Source organism: Schistocerca piceifrons, chromosome 8, assembly GCF_021461385.2.
Source record: "Schistocerca piceifrons isolate TAMUIC-IGC-003096 chromosome 8, iqSchPice1.1, whole genome shotgun sequence".
Taxonomy (NCBI): Eukaryota; Metazoa; Arthropoda; class Insecta; order Orthoptera; family Acrididae; genus Schistocerca; species Schistocerca piceifrons.
Genome location: NC_060145.1, coordinates 438942173 through 438959734, shown reverse-complemented (window position 1 = coordinate 438959734; position 17562 = coordinate 438942173). Strand labels below are relative to the sequence as shown.

The 17562-nt window shown below is 42.5% G+C and overlaps 1 pseudogene; it reads left to right on the top strand.

Moving 5' to 3' along the window:
• Positions 1-4254: 4254 nt before the first annotated feature.
• On the top strand, positions 4255-4371 carry LOC124712896 (annotated as a pseudogene).
• The last annotated feature ends 13191 nt before the right edge of the window (positions 4372-17562 follow it).

Sequence of the window (17562 nt, the reverse complement as noted above, 5' to 3'; positions counted from 1 at the left end):
GGTGTACTGCTCCCAAACTAATGCTGCTGATTCCTAGGGCTCTATAAGAGCAGGGAGGTATTTCATTTCTGCTCCATCCCCATGACACCTCCGCCAAATCCCGGTCGCTGATTCCGGCTCACCTGTGAATATCTGCTACCGCTGACACCAGATCACAAACCTCTGCCCACACATCGGGCCTGTACCACTCTGCTCGTTGTGCTGGACAGCTGTTAATGATTTCCGACTCAGAAAAGTTGTCCTATCCTTCGCGGAACTACTGGGCCCCTAAATGTCACTGGGGTAAATGCCAAGATGTTGATAAATATGGTTTCCCTCCTCTCACTTGCAAACCGAAACGTTCTTAGGTGTGTTTTCGAGAAATGCCGGGAGGACTGACCCAGTGAGCAATACCAAAATACCTGCCTGACCACCGCCCCATCGCAAACATGGATGAGCTTGCAGACTGGGGTTTCTGTCAGAGTACAGCCCTCTTGAAGTGTTCCTATTGGTTCCTGCCAGATAAGTGGATGGGTGCTTGAGAACTCAAATGGCAATCCCTGGAGGTAAGGCGAGAAATACTATCGAGAAAATTTAGAGTACCGACATTTGAAGCTGACTGCAGAAGTATTCAACTCCTGCCAACACTGAATTCGCATAAAGATCACAAAGACTGACTACGAGAAATGAGCATTCATACGGAGGCCTGTATTCATTCTTTTCTTCCATGTCGCTATATCTGCAATTAGAATAGGAAAAGAAATGACAAGCAATGTACAGGGTACCTTCCACCAGGCACCATAGATGACTTGCGAAGTATGCATATAGATGTAGTTGTCCCTTATTTATCGAGAAAACGAAAGACGGAACTTCTAGTGCTGATTGTCTCTGAATAAAAATCTTCGTATCAGCCCCTAACTGCAGTCACATCGTGAGACGTGTGTTAGAGGCTTTTTTTATGGAGCATACATCCATAATACGAATCTAATGGTCACATAGCTTGCAATACACTATCCACTAAATCATTTACATCGGTGCAGCAACCTCATAACTCCACGCACAATTCAGAGCTACTGCAAGATTAGGGGATATTCGTGACTTAAACACAGCACTACCCACTTTCTACTCCCACTTATTGCTCAACAGCGGATCGACCATGATGCTGTATTCTACCCCTGCGTAGTGCACATGTGCAAAGTGATGGTCATTTATTCAGAAGCAAATCAATTACTAACACGCTTATACAACTATCGTACATCGAGAGCCAATTAACAAATAGTTACAAACCAGATCAAATCGTCATTGTTTTTTTCCAGCAACAGCTGCCATGTAAGTACCTCTTCCACCTAAATCGGAATTGTAGCACAACGGTCTCTAAGTGAAAGAGCGGTGGGATTTGCTGTAACTCGGCTCCTACAAATTCACATCTTAGTGTATCGACGACACACCCCTTAAAAATCCATGCAGGTGAATTTGAGCTTGACATATTCTTCCGCTTTATCTCCACAACTTGCCAGTTCTTAGTGTTTGCTTCTCTTCCCTCAAGATTCCCAAAATAAAAGTAACCGAACCTGACATGTGCATTCTATTCCAGCTCCCTCCAGATGCTTACTGCTAGGCATATTTTATCGGCAGTTAACGATTCCGAAGACAGTGTACGGGATTTCTAGTCCTATTAACGTGCAAGAGATTTTTGTTACGTTCAGGTCAGCTGCCAGCTGCACAACAAGTCGTCCAGCTTGCAGATACCTCCATTACCTACGAACATCCCCAGCTAAAAGAAATAAACTGCAAGCGTCTGTAAATTGCGTGGTCGAGCGTTCATAGAACCAGTATTGTCGATTACCCATCTGTCCCAATGTTACACGCTGAGTAAAAATTTGCCTATATACTTGCATGTATACCCTCAACCACCTCTAAATTTCTGGGAGAAATATGTCAACTCTCCCCAATATTTTTTTCACTCGTGTATTCGAATGCAGTATGCCCACCTGTACGATGCTAGCTGCATCTGCATGACGCTTATGCTTCGCAGACCATCGACCTAACCTGAACAGATGTCCGCTCAAACGACTGGTAGATAGCGACTTTGTTGTGTTGACCTGTCAAATCGACGTTGCTATTCACCAGTACACATCATTTCACCGTAAACGTGTCTATGTTTGTTAATGTCGGTGTAGCAGCTGACATTGACTTCAAAGGTATTGAGGAAATTGTGACTGTATAGTGAGGCATGAAGGAGGGGCTGTTTCACATACATTGAGGGAAACTATGCGTCAATGTGACATATATATCGAAGGGCAGTTGGCGGCTAAGCGGGTCATGTTCTGTGCCAGGATTCATGTCTTCGGCAGTAGCAATGTTATGCACCAAGATGTATTGTGCTTGGTATTGATGCGCAAAAATTGACTGCTTAGGAGTCATCACAGGAAGTATTTCTAAAGCAACGAAATTCTGTGAACACACATGGTCTGCAGATGTGGAATGTGCTACAGTGGAGCGAGAGTAGAATTGTGGAACAGTATTCCTTCAGATATTGGGAGGGCTGAGATGGACATGTACTGTTCGTTATTTCGATCACTCAGTTACTTTAAGATCAACAAAAGTTCATTCAAGATGGTATACGTACTCTAACGGGTTTTGCTTGCAATAAATTTGGAATTTAAAGCACACAAAAATTCGCAAAAATTGCAAAATATGTCGCATAGCTTCGAAACATCAGTCAGTGTAATTTATGTACAGTGTTTGTTCTGTGTGTGGATCTCTCTACCACCATTAATAAATGTTCTGTTAAAGCTACAGTCTTCCATTCCATGTACATGCTCATAAACTCCAGTCTGATTTCGATGCTTACGACGAACATACAGTCCATCCAAAGTAGCAATGGCATCAGATGTCTGTAACACAGCTACCAAAGGTGTGTCAGGGCTTTTTAAGTAAAATGATGATGCATATACTGCTCAATCCTACAATTAACAAATGATTTATTATAACTACAGTCTTCCATTTCATACACAGGCATCTTGATGCTATTCTACGTAGTTTGGAATGCAGCTTGCTCAGGAAGAAAAGAATACCCTTCAGCACTACAGTGGTGTTAGATGAATGTAACTTCATCTCAGAACGTTTGTCAGGACTATTTATACACAGTGATGCTATGTGTGGTGATCCCTTCCACCATTTACAAATGTTCCATTAAAATTAGAGTCTTCCATCTCATATACAGGCATATAGACTGTATTCTAATTTCAAAATGCAATTTTTCTAAGAAAAATACGCACTAATGCAACAGTGCACTGGAATCAGAAGCGTGTAATATTGGTCCCAAACAACTGTCAGGGCTATTTATGAACCGTGATATTGTGTGGTACTTCTCTTCTGTAATTCACTAACGAGCAATTAAACATTTATAGGAGAAAGTTTTTGTCAAACTTTGAAAAATTTACTAATATACGAATTTAATAATCTTAGAAGTGTTTTATGTTTTATTTTCCTTGGGACTGAGAGTAAAATATAGGTGCCTGAATTACAGACCACTGTCCATCTTGCGTGGGGTTTCGACTACTGTGGATGGTGGCCATTTAAAAGACCGCTTTCTTATGTCACAAAAACACGAACAAAGAAACATGTCATTTCGAATGCAATGACGATACAATAAATTAATTAATTTGCTCAATTTCAAAAATGGAACACATTACAATATTCAAACAAGATAACAGATCTAAACACAATGAAATATTACAAATTGCAGGGCCACACATTTTCTTTAGAATGAAATGGGTGAAGAAAAGACGGCTCTTTTGTACTACAGTGAGTGCACGCTTTGCTCATAACCTCGCATGAAAAATGTACCCCTTCATTCGTCACTATCTTTGGTTAAAGGTTTCGGACATTTTTTCCACAAACTTTGCACTTGGGGTTGTCTGTGTTCCATCTTTCTTCTTGGTAGTAACATCTCCAGTTATTCCATTGGCCAAGATACTTCCTAATTTTAGGTGTGGCATTGGATTTCAATTATACTTGCCATCAAACTTGATTTTGTACCTCTGTCTCCCCATTTTGACATGGAAATATCAGGTTCCATAGTACAGCCATCCTGTCCTTATCTCATCTGCTTGTTTGCCTTCGGTAAGATTTTAGGAAAATATCTACTATTTGGAGCATTTTTCCACAGCCAAATGCTTCTCTAATTAATAATTTTGAAAGAAATGGTAGATTCGTAATTGTCTGTAAAAAATATGCAATACCCAACAACTGGAATAGTTTTTACAGGAAGCCAACGACCTTACCGCAGTGGTAACACTGGTTCCCGTCAGATCACCGAAGTTAAGCGCTGTCGGGCTGGGCTAGAATTGGATGGGTGACCATCCATTCTGCCGATCGCTGTTGGCAACCGAGGTGCACTCAGCCCTTGTGAGGCAAACTTAGGAGCTACTTGATTGAGAAGCAGCGGCTCCGGTCTCGGAAACTGACATACGGCCGGAAGAGCGGTGTGCTGACCACATGCCCCTCCATATCTGCACCCAGTGACGCCTATGCACTGAGGATGACACAGCGGCCGGTCGGTACCGCTAGGCCTTCATGGCCCGTTCGGGAGGAGTTTTTCTTACAGCGACAACTTTCTCTCCTAGGGGCCCTCCTTCCTTAAGTAAGAAATGCCTACATAAACCTGAAAGTTAACACTATCCTCCAATTTCACTTCCATGCTCTCGGATTTCTTTGTGTTATTACTTGAGTTTTGTATTTAGGATGTATAAACATATATACACTCCTGGAAATGGAAAAAAGAACACATTGACACCGGTGTGTCAGACCCACCATACTTGCTCCGGACACTGCGAGAGGGCTGTACAAGCAATGATCACATGCACGGCACAGCGGACACACCAGGAACCGCGGTGTTGGCCGTCGAATGGCGCTAGCTGCGCAGCATTTGTGCACCGCCGCCGTCAGTGTCAGCCAGTTTGCCGTGGCATACGGAGCTCCATCGCAGTCTTTAACACTGGTAGCATGCCGCGACAGCGTGGACGTGAACCGTATGTGCAGTTGACGGACTTTGAGCGAGGGCGTATAGTGGGCATGCGGGAGGCCGGGTGGACGTACCGCCGAATTGCTCAACACGTGGGGCGTGAGGTCTCCACAGTACATCGATGTTGTCGCCAGTGGTCGGCGGAAGGTGCACTTGCCCGTCGACCTGGGACCGGACCGCAGCGACGCACGGATGCACGCCAAGACCGTAGGATCCTATGCAGTGCCGTAGGGGACCGCACCACCACTTCCCAGCAAATTAGGGACACTGTTGCTCCTGGGGTATCGGCGAGGACCACTCACAACCGTCTCCATGAAGCTGGGCTACGGTCCCGCACACCGTTAGGCCGTCTTCCGCTCACGCCCCAACATCGTGCAGCCCGCCTCCAGTGGTGTCGTGACAGGCGTGAATGGAGGGACGAATGGAGACGTGTCGTCTTCAGCGATGAGAGTTGCTTCTGCCTTGGTGCCAATGATGGTCGTATGCGTGTTTGGCGCCGTGCAGGTGAGCGCCACAATCAGGACTGCATACGACCGAGGCACACAGGGCCAACACCTGGCATCATGGTGTGGGGAGCGATCTCCTAGACTGGCCGTACACCACTGGTGATCGTCGAGGGGACACTGAATAGTGCACGGTACATCCAAACCGTCATCGAACCCATCGTTCTACCATTCCTAGACCGGCAAGGGAACTTGCTGTTCCAACAGGACAATGCACGTCCGCATGTATCCCGTGCCACCAAACGTGCTCTAGAAGGTGTAAGTCAACTACCCTGGCCAGCAAGATCTCCGGATCTGTCCCCTATTGAGCATGTTTGGGACTGGATGAAGCGTCGTCTCACGCGGTCTGCACGTCCAGCACGAACGCTGGTCCAACTGAGGCGCCAGGTGGAAATGGCATGGCAAGCCGTTCCACAGGACTACATCCAGCATCTCTACGATCGTCTCCATGGGAGAATAGCAGCCTGCATTGCTGCGAAAGGTGGATATACACTGTACTAGTGCCGACATTGTGCATGCTCTGTTGCGTTTGTCTATGTGCCTGTGGTTCTGTCAGTGTGATCATGTGATGTATCTGACCCCAGGAATGTGTCAATAAAGTTTCCCCTTCCTGGGACAATGAATTCACGGTGTTCTTATTTCAATTTCCAGGAGTGTATAATGCAAAACCCAACTATTAACCCAATAAATTTCCTACATTATTTTTAACTAATTTTCTGATCAACAAATCCTTACATGAATGAATATACATCGCGCACACAAAATGGCGGCAAAGACACATTTCATGTGGACCGTGTTCTCCTAGCCAGCTACCATCTCAATAAGAACGTTCTATCAACCTCATATAAAGAAAGACTCAAGTAATCCATTTAGGAACACCTAATGTGTTGTTAAGGGCCAGCTTACAATATAACTAGTTCGCTGTTTGACACTTATTAAAGGTGATCAATATATCAACCACTAGCCTACAAAGGATTACAACCGATGTTATTTTGCACCATATACATCCCACAACGATTTTTGAAATGTACGAGGGCCGTTCAGAAAGTAACCTCCGGTTGATTTAAAAAAATACACCAAGTTAAATAAAAATATTTTAATATATACATCTTACAACTACATCTTTGCACTATTTTTCTACATAGTCTCCATAGCGATTGAGGCACTTATCGTATCTCTTCACAAGCTTTGAAATTCCTTCTGCATAAAAATCACCCGCTTGTGCCTGGAGCCAGCCTGTGACCGCATCTTTGAGCTCTTCGTCGTCATGAAACCGCTGTGACCCGAGCCATTTCTTCAAATGCATGAAGAGGTGATAATCACTTGGCGCCAGGTCTGGGATGTAAGGTGGATGGTTGATAACGTCCCACTTGAAGGACTCAAGAAGGGCCGTTGTTCTGCGAGCAGAGTGAGGACGGGCGTTATCGTGCAAAAAAACGATACCGGAAGTCAGCATACCACGGCGTTTGTTCTGTATAGCCCGTCGTAACTTTTTTATTGTTTCACAGTATACGTCTTGATTAATGGTCGTACCACGTTCCACGAATTCAACCAACAACACCCCTTTGGCATCCCAAAACACCGTTGCCATCAGTTTTCTGGCAGAAAAATCTTGCGAGGCTTTTCTTGGTTTGGTAGGCGAATTTGAATGTGCCCACATCTTTGATTGTTCTTTTGTCTCAGGGTTCACGTACTTAATCCAGGTTTCGTCACCGGTCACGATTCTGTTTAACAATGGTTCTCCTTCGTCCTCATAACGTGACAGAAAGTCTAATGCAGAGGCCATTCTTTGAGTTTTGTGGTGGTCGGTAAGAATTTTGGGCACCCATCGTGCACAGAACTTACGGTAACCCAATCTTGCTGTCACTATCTCGTACAAGAGAGTCTTAGAAATCTGTGGAAAACCAGTAGACATCTCCGACATTGAGAAACGTCGATTTTCACGAACTTTTGCATCAACTGTCTGAACGAGTTCGTCAGTCACCAATGATGGTCTACCACTCCTCTCTTCATCATGAACGTTTTCTCGTCCACTTTTAAATAAACGTACCCATTCACGGACAACTCCTTCACTCATAACTCTTGGTCCGTACACGGCACAAAGCTCACGGTGAATAGCTGCTGCAGAATATCCTTTGGCTGTAAAAACCTTATGACAGCACGCACTTCACATTTGGCGGGGTTTTCTATTGCAGCACACATTTCAAACTGCCACAAAAACTAAACTAGCGCAGGTACGACGTTCACTCGACCACGGGTTGATGCCGACTGGCCTGTTGAGTGCGTGAACGCACAGATGGCGTCGCTACTCCCCCCACAACCCGCACTGTGACCAATCGGAGGTTACTTTCTGAACCGCCCTCGTACTTATGAACCGCAACATTTAAGCAGAATCAAACTCGTTACAATCAATTTCCATAGATACAAATTAGACCATTAAAATAGGATTCTTTGTAGTGGACGGATCTCTATATCAAGTTACTACAGGAGCAGGAAGAGTCTGCGACACAGCCACTGCGAGGAAAGTAGATTTCCCATGAGGAAGTGGGTAGATCCTTGAAATTCTAAGAAAATAAACATAAGATACAGGGAAAAGAATTGTAAGAACTGGCAACTACTTCGATGTCCCAGACACCTGCTTCTTAAAAACAGCACTTTTTAATGTCATACAGTTATAACTTATATTGTTCGATCATGGTTCTTTAGACACTTTCTTGCTCTTTATGCCTAATATTCCTGCTGACATCACATTGTCACCTGTATTTAGCAGACATGGTTTCTCAGTCCTGACAGAGATGAAGTAGAGAAATTTACCACATAGGTATCTCCGAAAGTCATCACACACATTTGAAAGTGTTTGTCATTTGGATCCCAGTTTGTACCAATAAATTGAAGTCTAGAAATTGTAGAGCAGAACAAACCAACATGACAAATCACAGTCATTAATATATACTGAACAGGTGGAGCATGCACACACACACACACACACACACACACACACACACACACACACACACAACACACACACACACAAACTACCCATCATGAGCTTCGCACATACATGCAGATGGTACAGCGCAATGAGCTTAGAGAACAACACTGTACCTGGGTACAGTTTCAGGAGGGGTGGTACAGCACATCAGACGAACAGTATAGGGAAGGACTGCATCTGGCTGCTGTGAGTGGTTACGCAGTACTGTGTAATCATTTATACAATCAATTTGATATTAGTTGCAGCCAATGGCCTGGTGCAAGTGAGGGCAAGAGTGCCATAGATATGGTTAGAGATTTGGAGCTGTAGTCAGGTGTAACCATCTCCCACCTACACGGAGAGAGACGAGCATCGAAATAAGATCTGCTATATTACCAAATTTATGAAGTAACGTGGAATATTAACTAGATATTTACAACAAATCGGTGCTGCTATTTCAATAACGTAATAGATTTCCTAGATACTGAGGCAGTTGGATACCTCAAGAGAGTTCAAAAGGAAGAAGGCATCCTTGAGCAGAGATGGAGCATGCTCTTAGCACTCTGTCATGAGCAAAAAATGAGTGTAATATTCCAGAGCTGTAATGCAGAACGTAGCAGATATCAGGTTGATAGTAAGAATTTCTTCTACCCGATGAGATAATACATAGATGATGTATAATCTATGCTATGTTGTTGTACAAGGTTTTGACAACAACTAACGATAAATTAACGATGTGAAAACTGATCTATGCTCCGTTTTCTTGTGGCTTCTAAAATAACACATTCAAAAGCGGAGAATCTACATTTCCTGTGAGACGTTGAAGGTGGTTGGACAACCTGCCCGTCTCGGTTCAAGCACAGTGAATTTTTTAACCTGTGAAGTGTATGTCAGGGTGGAACTGCAGTTGGAGGTCCGTACGCAAGCCTCGCAGTGTGTTAGGAGTTAGCGAGGCCTGTATGCGGTCAGTGGCGGACCTGAAGATGCGGCATACCCTCTTGCAACTGGCCGGTACAAAGAGACGTTCTTAAGTTAATCGGCTCTTGGCCGCATCTGTGGGACAAGTCCAGCGGCGTCCCTCGTAGCGCTCTCTTGAGTGTCAAAATAGCAAACTGGTATGCTGCTTGAGCATCGACAGAACCAAACATTCGTGTTGTGTGAATTCTTTGATTGTTACATGGAAATCAGAATCAATATGATAAGGTGGGCAACAAAAATTGCACACAATCAGTTTACAAGCCAAATTTCACTTCTCACAATAACACGCATGCAGCAACTTCTCTAATACGCTACTGGAAAACAAAAGTTGCTTTCTTCATATGGATATTAAGACTTTGATAGTTTCATAAGGCTCCTGACTGATTTATATCACTTCTGTTCACAGTAACTGTCCACTTCATTCTTCTTTGAATCGTTCCGCAAAAATATGAGCATATAAAATGGACCTTCTTCTCTGTTGAAAATCCTAAATCTGTACAATATGGCGTTGTTTGATTTGGACGATTATTCCTCCAATGTAAAATGGTTGGTTGACAGGTGAGCAGTTACACTGATAGTTCCTTAGTCCATTGACTGTTGTGGACGGTTGACGTGTGGACACCGGGAGATGGGCAGAGAGGCAGCTGCCGGCACGGCCAACACACCTGCAGGTCTCGAGCCTTCCCCCGGCCAGCACAGCCACGTCTCCTGGCACTGCTGCAGTCGGCGGACGATGCGCGCTCCGTGATCGCGAGAGTCTGCCATCAGATGTACTTTTCGCCACATGTGTTTAGTGTAAGGTGGAAGCTTTCTGGTGGAGAAGAGTGTCTGGCAGTCCATGGAGGGTGTTCCTTGTGTTCCCAAACATCAGTGGATATGTTTAGCTCTGTGTTCTATTTTAGGCTTAAATGTAATTACTTGATTTGCATAATGTATATGTGTCTCTCAAACATTAAAAATACGTTTTATTACGAAGATGAAACTTTGTAGCGTGACCATGAGTGTTTTAATTGATTTATTTGACTCTTGCAAATTGTGAAAGGATTAATTTAATAGGGTGGTGCAAACAGAGTGGGCTATTTTTCCCACCAAAAATTAAGTCAGCACCTTTCTCTCCAGTCTTATTCCCACCAATTCACAAGTGAGGAGGGCAGGATCCATGTCTTCTACAAACTGATTAAATAAATGGTATACAAACAGAATTGAACAACGTCATATTGTGCCAATTAAGACTGATTTGTTTTTCTTGTTGTGAGATTCCTCCACACCTTGTTTTTCGTTTAATAAAGTCATCAGAATACCAAAACCAATTGCAAAGTTCTTTAGACAAAATATCAATACAGTGTGAAAAGTGACAAATGACCCTAAAACATAAAACGTGTGAGACCGTTCACATGAGTACTAAAAGGGACCTGTTAAATTTCAGTTACAAGATGAATCAGACAAATCTAAGTGTTGCCTATTGCACAAAGTATCTAGGAATAAAAGTTACTAACAAACTACATTGGAACGATCACGTAGATGGCGTTGTGGGATAGCCAAATCTAAGACTGCAGTTAATTGGCGAAACAGTCAGAAGATGCAACAAATACTCTGACGAGAAGACTTATACTAAGAATGTACGTCCTCTGCCAAAATCTTGCTGTGCATTGTGGGATCCTTACCAGATAGCATTGGCGGAGGACATCAACAAAATTCAAGTAACGGCAGCAGGTTATGTCTCGTCGTGAAACAGGGAACAGAGTGCCTGGGATATGATACATGAAATGGACTGGCAGTCATTGAAACAAAGGCGTTTCTTGATCCAGCGAGACCTTCCACCAACTTAGTCTCCAAATTTGCTCTCCAGTTACGTAAACATTTAGTTGACGTCCACCCACATAGTGAGAAATTATCATCATAATAGTATAATAGAAACCAGAACTGACACTTTGGTGTTCCTCTAGCCCCCGAACCCCCCCCCCCCCCCCGCCCACCCCACCTCCACACACTATTCGACGTCAGAATGGCAGAAAAATAGTATGAGAGTGGTTCGATAAACCCTCTGCCGAGCACTTAAGTGTGAAGTTCAGAGTAGTCATATAGATGAACATCATAAAAGAGAATTTTGTTTACGCTGAGGCTCATTTTCACGGCGGCGTCTACGCGTCTCGAACAGGTCCACAAAGCACCCCACTGAGGACGCAAGTTGGGGGTGGAGTAGGACTCGTGTAGCAAGTTGGTTGTGACACACTGAGCAAGTAGTTGACAGACATATTGGGTACAAATTTCACTGGGTGCATTTTTCAAATGTCTCTACAGGCAGCTGACTTCTCGATCTCTGTCAATAACCTGTTTCTTATCAGGAATGAATCAGTAGTTAAAATGATCTGAATTGAGTTTTAGTTATTCGGGGTTTCTATCTCTGTTTACAGCCTGTATCATTGCACACGTGGTTTAAGAATATCCTTGCATACAAAACACTGTGTACCTGCCATAAAAACTGTACAGATGGCAGGAAAGTACCTATAAGTTAAGGGCTTAAGATCGTAATAAGCGTGTGTAAATGAGCCATGCTTTATGTTTTTTTATAAAGATTTCAATCAACATTTTTCCCATAAACAACACGTTTAACACTAAATGCTATACAACCTCTAATGGCTGATGTAATAAAATGACAACCATAGCATCACTCATAAGGCAGTTGAAGATCGTAACAATCTGAATCCTTGTTCAAAGATAACCTTCGATAAATTAGTTATCATAACAAAATAAACTTCCTGTTTACACTCTCTACGCAGCAAAGACCTGGGAGCTACGATCCACTAAGGCAGTTACATTTGAGGGCTGCTAGTAATATGTTAATGGTGTGACTTCGCACTTACAACTGTATCACCTAGCTGCTCTATTCCGGTGCACTGACTTTGTGTAGTGAACTTTCCTAGTCAGTCAGAAACATTCTGCCCAGTGTACATTGCTAGTGTGAGCTGTTATCTTCACAAGCTCTTTGTTTGCGTTTGTTAATACTGAAGCTGGTGAAGAAATATGCCCATGGAGATACTTAAATGACAATCACTGTTGAGAGGATCGCTGTTATGCCTCAGATTACAGCTGAGCTTGTAGCACATCGCTGTAATGGTATGAATTCCAGAACCACACAAGCTCATAAGAACTACTGAACGAGAAGTGCGTATAACGTAATTATGTAAGACATCTGAATCTCAACAGGCGTGGTTAGAGAGCCTGTATGCAGGAAGAGAGTGGCCTTAGGCGAAATCGCTCGTGATTGGCTGATCAGCTGCGACGCCATTTTCTGCCACCGGTATCTCTCTCTCTCTCTCTCTCTCTCTCTCTCCCTTACATCGTATCGCTTTCCGAGATTTGATTATTGTTTTGGAGACTAACGGAAACAATCAGAGTTACAAACGTTGCTATTCTCTGTATATATGTTTCAACTTAATTCAGACACCTTTTTGCACAGGTGTTAGATCTGCGAGCTTCAACACGAGTACAAACAAGAATGAGTTTTGTGGTGAATTCGGTACAGTTTTTAAGCAACTGCGATATTCACTTGTGCCATATGTATTTGACGATTTGTTGTTCATTCTGCCGCCACTTTGTGCTGTTTCCTCATCTTCTCCTTGGGAGAAGGTGGAGTTTGTGTGCTAGTATATTTGCAGAATGAGGAAAGATGGAAGCAGTGGAGAATTTCTGTGAACAGAGGTGCTAGAAGTCACTGAGCAGCCTTATGAAACGGACGAGGTATTCTTATCTATGTGAAGTAAGTGATTTTTGTTTTCCAGCAGCTTATAACACGAGTTGCGTTATATATGGTACTGTGAGACGTGACATTTGGCACGTATAGCATGTATATTTGATTGTGTGCAATATTTTATAGCACATAGTCGTGCCCATACATGTATTTATGATATCATTATACAAATGTTTCCTTTCCCTTCTTTATTGTAGAATGATTTCACTGATGACCAGGTGGAGAAAGTGAGTGTCAATGGCTCGATGAAACACAAGTCCAAGGCCACACCAGTAATTTTTTTCGAGTAGCTACAAAGCCTAAAAGGAAGAAACCCTAACTATGCCATCATCATCCCACAGAAGAAAATGAGTGTAGTAACACCTCAGCAGAGGCAGCTGAAGAAGAGGAGGATGAGGAGGAGGAGATTAGTGTTTAACGTCCTGTCGACAACGAGGTCATTAGAGACGGAGCACAAGCTCGGATTAAGGAAGGATGGGGAAGGAAATCGTCCGTGCCCTTGCGAAGGAACCATCCCAGCATTTGCCTGAAGTGATGTAGGGAAATCACGGAAAACCTAAATCAGGATGGCCGGACGTGCAGCTGAAGAAAACAGCAGTATGGAGAAGACCGAGGTTCCGTCTGAAAATGTTTTCCTTTGCGTGTAGTTTGATACTTTTTCTAGACTGAACAATTACATCAAGATACACAGCAAAAAATTTTATATTTGGGACTCAGTTTACGAATGTCTAATTTGTGTTGAGTTTTCAAGTTTCTGCTTCATTGTTATCCAGAAGTTCATGTTTTTCCGTTCCTATAAGTAGCTTTGCTAATTGTTGTCAATTTGTGTACTATCACAGGTACAAATATTGTGTGTATCTCGATATTTAGCAGTAATTAAAATGTGAACACACTTGTATTAACTTATGTGGTACATTCTGTGCTATCGTTAATGTAAACAAGTAATAGTATTTTATACAGCGTTTTGCAACTGCGGTGTTTAATGTGCTTCATCTGCAAGAGGCTTCTCTACTAGCTAAATGTTCTCTATGCTTTCCATTCAGTTTTCTGGCCAGGATAGAAACATTTATTTTTTCTATCTCCATCGTTCAGTGCACATAAAGGTTCTTTAACAAAAATCCATGGTCCATATCACTGGTTTACGCTTAGTTTTGATGACAACAGGTAATTTCAGCACTTGTATAAGATTTCTTTACATAGTTTAGTTATGAGGATTAAGTGTTAACACCATCTTTTTTCCTGATACTTTTTCAGAAGTCTTTGATTTCGTGCTACGGGCATGCTTTTGGGCATTTAAACACACTGTTAACTGACACATATGTATAATGAATGCTACTTTCAGTTTCTGCATCCAGCTAATCTGTATGTGCTTTTTATTTGTGCTCTTTAATTTAAAACTTAATTGTACAGTTACTGATGTGTATTGTTAACTAATAACAAATAGAAGTATCACATTCTATTCCACTTACAGGCTTTTGTCTCCTGCATTTGACTGGTAGGCCCATTTCTGTATATTGTTAAACTGAAAATAAAATAAGATGACTTGGTCATTTTGAATGTTCTTAATAGGCTTGATATGGATGGATAATTAGGAGTTGTCTACTTTCACCACACCCAGAAAATCTAACACACTATTTCATGAAATACTTTCTGAAATATTCGTTTAAATAATATCATGTACATTCACATTTGTACATTAGTGTCTGATTACGTTCTGTGTTCCCTCTTCTTTCTATTGTGTAATGAAAAATTTTATACAGCACTAGCATGTAGTGTTGCTGTCAGTCGACAATATTTGATTGCGTTACATGAATGAAGTAAGACGACACATAATGTTAATACTGCCCCACCTTATCATAATCACTGTTCTGAAAAAGAGGACAGGGAGAGAAGGAAGCACTGAAATTAAAACAGACCGCTGCTCAGAGAGTCCTTTCTGCATGGCTGTCTGCCCCTCCTTCCTAACCCCTCCCCACTCCAGTGTTTTTTTTTTTTATGTATGGTGAGCGGCAACCTCCGTCCATTTAGATTTTCTCCCTTACTGTGAGTCTGTGGGTCAATGCTTGTAATGTAATTCAACACTTTTTATGTAGACCACATGGGTAGAAAACTATATAAAATGGCAACTGTGAGTCAATGGGTCAATGCATGTGATGTAATTCCATGCTTTTTTTGTAGACCACATGGGTAGAAAACTATATAGAACGACAATGACCAAAACAGCATATAAAACTCCAACCCATTTCGAAGCTACCTGCTGCATAGGTTAGTTGGGCGGAGGATTCCTTCACTAATGTTTGAAATCAGAAGCTTGATTTTTTGTGATGAAGAGTGTATATAAACTTAATATTTGCCTTGGTGTAAAGTTTTTGCCTCCTAGATGTTTTCTGAAAAGTCCAATCAGAAGGAAGTGGGTGACCTGAAACTTCATGTATCTGAATGCATTACACACCATCTCCGAGTGAATTTGTTACCACACGTTTTTCACATTTGTAGTTGGTTGCTTCTGGAGTATTTCCTATAAATAAATCTCCACTCGCTGAAATAATCGTCTTGGCAAACGATTTCAATCCACACTCTGTATGTTAGAAAGATTTCTGTATTTACAGAGAGCATGTAGTAAGTAACAAGGGAAGGCAAAACTTCCTATAAACAGTGCTCGTAATGCCTTTCTTCAGATATATGGTTTAGTACTACTACTGTCAACTATTACAATGGTCATGCACTAGTCATCACAACATGTGCCCAACGCTACTGGCAGCCATTGTAGCACTGTCATCCACCATAGGTCTCATGGAATAACCCATTGTTTGGCACACCCCTAGTTGTTCTGGGATTATGTCACAGGCAGTAAACACGCATTGTCATACTGTACACACATCATTCTGGGGACTGCATACACCAAGGTCTTTACTTGGCCCTGAAGCCTATCCACAGAGTCAAGTTCAGGAGAATGGGTTGATCAAGTTGTTGGCTACTGCAGACCAATGCATCACTCCTAAAAGACTCGGGCTATGTGCAGCCTCACTCAGAGTTGAAAATAGGTCGCTGCCCCATCATGGATGTAGTTAGATTTCAGTCTTTCATATAATGACAAATCCTACAGTAACACAAGTAACGGGGTCTGATAGAACTGACTGTATTTAGCAACAGCAAAATTGTTCTGTAGAACGTGGCTTGTCCCATTTGGCACTTGTTGAAATACGGATACTAAAAGTGTGCCGGTGTTGTCTCTCTCGATGTGTGTCCAAGTTACTTTCAGCCAGTATATGTATATAACGGAAAATTAAAATACCGTCTCTCCAGAAGCTTACCTGATCAGCAAACAACACTTGCCCTGTTAACTACCGATCATGAGCACTCGTTTGGAGAAACGACTTTCAGAACTCCCACCTGGCATGTCGCTCGTTTGTCAGCAGAGCCTGGACTCGCTCCATACGTCAGGGACAGAGTTACTGTTCATGGCTCTCCAGACAACACCAGACAACTTACTTGTGAATACCTTCCACTTCATTCGTTGGAGTGTTGTCCTACACATGTTCTAATAACCATTGTTTCATTTCATTTGGGGAAGCTTTTTCAGGTCAGCCATGATCCTGTGCTCTTAGTACAAAGGACCCCGTTTCCGAAAGACACTACATCGGGATACGAAACATCTTTGAAGTTGGTATATGGCGTCGTCGTTAGTTTGCAACATAGAGATTACATGTCCTTATGCTGCTTCCGTCTGCACTCCCGTAGCAGAAGACCATACCTGCCCTGTCCCGTCTTGAGTAGTAGACTTCTATTCAGAGCTGTAATCCAGTCACAGACACAGAAACCATTTACAGAAGTATAATGGTGTGCCACAACACAGAATGCTCCATGTGAAAATTACGATGAATGTTTATAGTAAATTTGTTTCCGACCTTATGCGTATTAAAGCCTCCATAAACTCTCGAAACTTTTTATTTGAATATCCTGCGTAACATACCACGTCGATAGATTTTTTGTCACAGGAAGGAAAAATAGTGACTTCGAAAATATCAGCCATTATTATATATAACAGTATCCGCTTATGAGTCGTAATGACGCGTGTGGCTCAGTGAGCGACGTTCTGGGTTGCAAATTGTAATGCCGGCAGCTCCAATTCACCATCACCATTTTTTTTTTTCTTTTGCTTGAATGCATATATCTAACTGAAATGCATATGAACAAATTCTGGAATCGTGAACTCTTTGTCTTTAAATAAGAGTCGTTTGAAAATGCGAGTACGCCAAGTAACGGATTCTTTGTTTTGAAAAATCGGGTACTTCCACCCTTCCGCTTCCCCAAACGTCATTACAGACAAATGTTTTGTGAATTTTCCCAA